This window comes from Micropterus dolomieu, linkage group LG17 (assembly GCF_021292245.1).
Source record: "Micropterus dolomieu isolate WLL.071019.BEF.003 ecotype Adirondacks linkage group LG17, ASM2129224v1, whole genome shotgun sequence".
NCBI classification, from domain to species: domain Eukaryota; kingdom Metazoa; phylum Chordata; class Actinopteri; order Centrarchiformes; family Centrarchidae; genus Micropterus; species Micropterus dolomieu.
Genome location: NC_060166.1, coordinates 6,320,137 through 6,325,719, shown reverse-complemented (window position 1 = coordinate 6,325,719; position 5,583 = coordinate 6,320,137). Strand labels below are relative to the sequence as shown.

General features: G+C 39.7%; 1 protein-coding gene across 1 annotated transcript in view; it reads right to left on the bottom strand.

Moving 5' to 3' along the window:
- The window catches only part of tpst1 (tyrosylprotein sulfotransferase 1), a gene marked incomplete at its 3' end in the record, with an annotated part of 837,181 nt that overhangs the window by 536,998 nt on the left and 294,600 nt on the right, over nt 1-5,583 (bottom strand).

The following is a 5,583-nucleotide window of genomic DNA, read 5'->3' as shown; positions in this document are numbered from 1 at the left end:
CAAGACAATGCTAGACCTCATGTGGCTGGAGTGTGTCAGCAGTTCCTGCAAGAGGAAGGCATTGATGCTATGGACTGGCCCGCCCGTTCCTCAGACCTGAATCCAATTGAGCACATCTGGGACATCATGTCTCGCTCCATCCACCAGGAGTTGACGGATGCTTAAGTCCAGGTCTGGGAGGAGATCCCTCAGGAGACCATCCGCCACCTCATCAGGAGCATGCCCAGGCGTTGTAGGGAGGTCATACAGGCACGTGGAGGCCACACACACTACTGAGCCTCATTTTGACTTGTTTTAAGGACATTACATCAAAGTTGGATCGGCCTGTAGTGTGGTTTTCCACTTTGATTTTGAGAGTGACTCCAAATCCAGACCTCCATGGGTTGATAAATTTGATTTCCATTGATGATTTTTGTGTGATTTTGTTGTCAGCACATTCAACTATGTAAAGAAAGGAGTATTTAATTATTTCATTCATTCAGATCTAGGATGTTTTATTTTAGTGTTCCCTTTATTTTTTTGAGCAGTGTATTTTAGCCAAAATCTGTGTTTAGGCCACCCTATTGCAATTACTTAAGTTCATTAGCAATTTCTCATCCTGTCCATCAACAGCCATGTCATAAACATCTCAGCATCTACTGGTTACATGGAAAGGATATTTTCCAGAATGACCAACAAAGTGACAGCAAGAACACGTGCTCTGTGGAGCTCGTTAGCTTTTGATCACTCTCAACTTTGAGCAGTCCTTTCATAGTTTTACTAATTTTCACTAATCCAGCTTTCTGAAATATGGCCATGGTTTAAAGGTTCAGTGTGTAATATTTAGGATGATCTATTAACAGAAATGCAATATAATACACATACTTAAACTACATTTTTCACTGGTGTATAAAGACCTTAAATAATGAACCGTTCTGTTTTTATTACTTTAGAATAAGCCATTTATATTTAAATACACCGCGGGTCCCCTTACATGGAAGCCGCGATGTTGAGCTGCCATGTTTCTACAGTAGCACAAACTAATGTCACTACGTTGAATATGTATGAAGAAGAAGTAATAGTAGTTCTAGCAGTAGTCTTCTGATTTGTTAGAATTAAGAATAGACAGAAATCTGTACAAATGGAGGACCACACGTATTATTATTATACGTATTATAGAGCTGACAGCGTGTCGGAGGGGTGAGCAATGAGTGAGCAGCTGGTTGTAATCAGGTTCCAATTCGCAACACCTCACCATTAGATGCCACTGAAGCCTACACACTGAACGTTTAAAATAAGAAAACACTATTACACCCTCCCTCCACCTCCGAGGTACTTCGCAAGCCCACAGCTCCACAAGTCCCGAGCACACAGCTGCACGCAAGTCCACCCTGTTACACCCAAGCACATAGATTCACAAAGCCGTCTGACCCATCCTGGTCCACACACTGGTTTATCGATTGTCCTGCTGCTCTCTTCATGCCCCCTTACTATAGACTGTATATAAAAATGGACGTAGTGTCCATGATCAAAGTGGGCGGAGCCGGTCGTCGCCATCTTGGCAGCGCATCACCACACGGCACTCTTGGATAACCAAAACTGGGCAAAGAGACGGGTCGTGGTGGACCCTGGGTTGACTTAACGAGTTGATAACCAGTGTCGTGCGACCACTTACCCTGATCGCGGGTGTTAGGGTTAGTGAAGCCAGATAACGAAAAGTTCCTGGGTATATTGAACTTGCTTCGTTGTGCAGGCCCCAGGAGCTGCAATTCAGTGAGCAGAGCATTGTCATCCAGCCAGCCTAACAGACAATGTACTGGATGGCAGACGGTTTGGCCAGTGGGCTGAATGACGGCTTGGAGTGAGGTGTGCCCCTGATGATCGCTCAGTGACCAGAGGACCAGCCGACAAATCAGACACCTGCTTAGAGTGCTACGTAGGCCCAGCTCTGTGAGTGATGAGCCATGTGTTTGGGTTAGCCTCCTCAGTGGAGGGAGGATTTAAATTGTTTACTTATTTAGTGTTTTGCATGACTTAGTTAACATTTGTTGATTATTGCCTTACCTGTGTGATGGAAATTTGATATTTTTCTGTGTTTACTGTTTCAACCTGCATGCTTCATTATTATGGACAAATGTTTCTCTGTGTGGGCGGCGCGGTGGTAAAGTGGTTAGGACAGTCGCCACAACAGCACCTAGGAAGACCCATACACTAATGTTGCAGTAAAGTTACTTACTGAGGTCTAACAAAGTGTAGCTTCAATCTCATTATAATATTCAGTCCAGATCACTAACCATTTCGTTATCACCCAATACATGTAAGTTAGCTGTGCTCACATTGTTGAGCCTCACCTGTACAAGTACACAGCTGCTTGTAACCACACTGCTAGTGGCCGCTGAAAGCTACATATTACCCCTTTAATTACAAACAAGAAATTAACAGGCACTAGTTCCACCACCTAGTTCAAATGTGGCAGAGGTGGAGTATTTATATGTCATGTCGTTCAGCTCTACCTTTGCTCGTGGCTCCTCAGAGAGCCCTCCTCGCTACTCAATCCTAGGAGCACAAAGATCTTTGGGACGGCCTGTAACATGGCGGACCAGAACAACTTCTGGTTCAAGCAAAGTTCAAGGAGAGGGGTAATTTCAAGTAAGAGATTTGCCATACAGTATCTTGATATGCCACACCTGTGAGGCTTACATAAGTGACAACACAAACAAATTGACCTACATTATGATGTGTATTAATGCTATCGAGTGTCACAGTGACTAGCACAAATCATTCTTCAGACCAAATAGCCTAAATTATAACATATATTTGTCATGTGAGTTTCTTGTCAGAGCAGCGGAGTTAGAACAGAAGGACATGCAGGTTTGACTCTGAGCTAAAGGTGAATGATTAAATATGATAATTAAGTAATACCATGTAATTACCAAAGTAATAACCAGCTAATAACTTGGTGTTAACAATGGGTGTATCCGGATAATATTAGACTGAAATTTATCTGGCGAACTAATTAGTAATATTATAGTAATATTTTGGTAATAATATGCTAACCTTCTAACAAAATTATTTTATCAGTGCAATATTTAGATAAATAGTAAAATAGTAATGTGGTGACACTGATACGTTAATTACCTGCTAATAATGATGTAATATAGGTCAATGTTTTCACAATATTATGGGATACTATCAGCACAATACCTTCAAAATCACATGACAATTCTTGGAAAAACAGCCATAATGAGTACCTGGAAACACTTCTGTGACTGGAGGTCAGTTCTCAGTAGGGTTTCTCAGAAGAGGAGAGTTACTTCCTCTTATTAGAATACATAACTTTTAATGTGCTGTCCAATCAGCTGCACTGGAAGCAAGCAAGTCAACTGAAATTGGTTAAAGTGTTTGATATTGGATCTAAAATATATAATGTATTTCAGTTTGATGAGAATTTTTGGAAATGCATCTGCAATATGAGCACAAAACATTGATACAACTCAAAGTGAAGGTGGAAGGCGCAGCGGAAGCCTAAAAACAACAGTTTAAATAGTTTAAATGTAAACTTACTGGTTTATCCACTGGAGTCAATGTGTTGCTCAATGTGCCCATTGTTCTTTGTCACTCTATGTGTCCTAATGTATTAGTACATAATTCTATTTTTGATTGAAGTCTATGATTGGCTGTTTCAGTATGAAGTCATGTGTAAAGGAGTGCTATAAAAGTTACTGACCAAGAGTTCTTCCAACAGGACCCGGAGATACGCGAAGAGGATCCACCATTCAAATCTTAACAATCTCAACTGCTCCTGCACTTTTACACATCTCTTAGAGGTCAGAAGGAAAAGCTGACTGAAGTTAGAATAGTTTTTGTGATCTATTTATTTTTTATGTTTTAAATGGTGCTTGCTTATTTACTGATTGGGACATCTTTAAGAGATTTTTTGTTTTTTTGATGTGAGGTGGTATGAGTCGCAGTGGATCATAGCACAAAGGTCTCTTACCAGAGGCCTGAGCTAACATTAGTGGCCCCTGCCAAGTCATGTCAAAACATCACCTCTGATTTTTTATTGTTCTAAAGTTTAGATGAATCTCTCTTCATTTCAATCAATAGTTTTTTGCACAATTTTATGTTTTAAATGTTCAGTGAAGAAGGAAAAGACAGATGTTTGATGTTTCAGAGTGGATGTGGATATTATTCTGTAAATAATATCACAGAGTACGGTCTAGACCTGCTCTTTTATGAAAAGCGCTACGGGATAACTGTTGTTGTAAAATCTATATAAATAAAACTGAATTGAATTGGCAAACCAGTTGAGGATTGAAGCACATATAAACATAAAATTACAATTTAACTTCTGCATGCATTTGCTGCTTTATAGAGCAGCTGTTAAGAAAGGAAGCTACTCACAATGTTTCCTTATATCAGTCAGCAGTGATTTGTGTTCCTATCTTTCAGGTTCAGAGCTTGGTTTCCAGCCGTCACAATGAAGACGACAACTCTCCTCTTGGCAGCGCTGTTGCTGCTGCTGCTGCAGATTTCTGGGATTCCAGCTGCAAGTAAGCTTCACCTTCCGAAGCATTTCTTTTAGCATTACTGAATATTAAAAAGCCTGGCCAAATAAATTAGTTTTATCATTTTAGGGTCAACAGTCAGTGATAATGCAAATGGATTTTGTACTCTGTATTTTTTCCTCTCAACTAACTAACTTAAGTTTTCCAGGCTCTGGTCAAACTCCAATTGGAGTTCTGGTTACAAACTCTGTAACAAACGCTCCCAATAACACCTACAGCACCTATGTGACTTACAGAGGAATCTTAATTGGTGGCCTGAGGAGACTGCAGAACGCCAACACAGGCTTTAAGTAAGATTATTAAATCAGCTGTTTGCCTGTATTCTGGGATCAGTCCAAAACCATTTCACACCTTTAGCTGAAACAAAGGTCTCATTGATTTTAATTACACTCTTATGAGTTTTTTCTGCAGCCTCAGATCACCAGGTGGAGGCTTTAAGTCTTGTTGTGTTTTTCTCTGTTTTGTTTTTATTTCTTTTTTACTTACATTTTTTTTTTCAGTGCATGCTGTGTTTTTAATGCGTCATAAAGCACTTTGTCACTTTGTGTTAAATTGATATGCAAAGACATTAATGTCTTTGTAAAAAGACAACACTATTCTGGTAATAATAGCAAACTTTCTTCAAGTTATCTCCTGTTGTTCTTGCAGGTTCACCTACATAGAGGATCCAAACTATGGCCCGTACCTTCAGAGTGTGAATGGTTTGGATGGATGTACACAAGAACGTACCTACTGGGAACTCAAGGTCAGGAAACCAAACGGCACAGTCATCAGACCCAATGTTGGTAAGTCAACACAGAGCATACTTTTCTGTATGTCATATTTTACAGTCAACATCCACCATATCTTGTTCTTAAACTCATTATAAATAATTTCAAAATGTTGTTTAATCTTCATTCTGTTTGCAGGTATTGGATGTTACATTCCAAGTGCAAATGACCAAATCATCTTGAACTATAACAAGTACTGAAGGATCAGCAGTTCAATCAATGTTTGATGAAGCCTTTGTCTGATTCAACTGTATGATTATGTATTA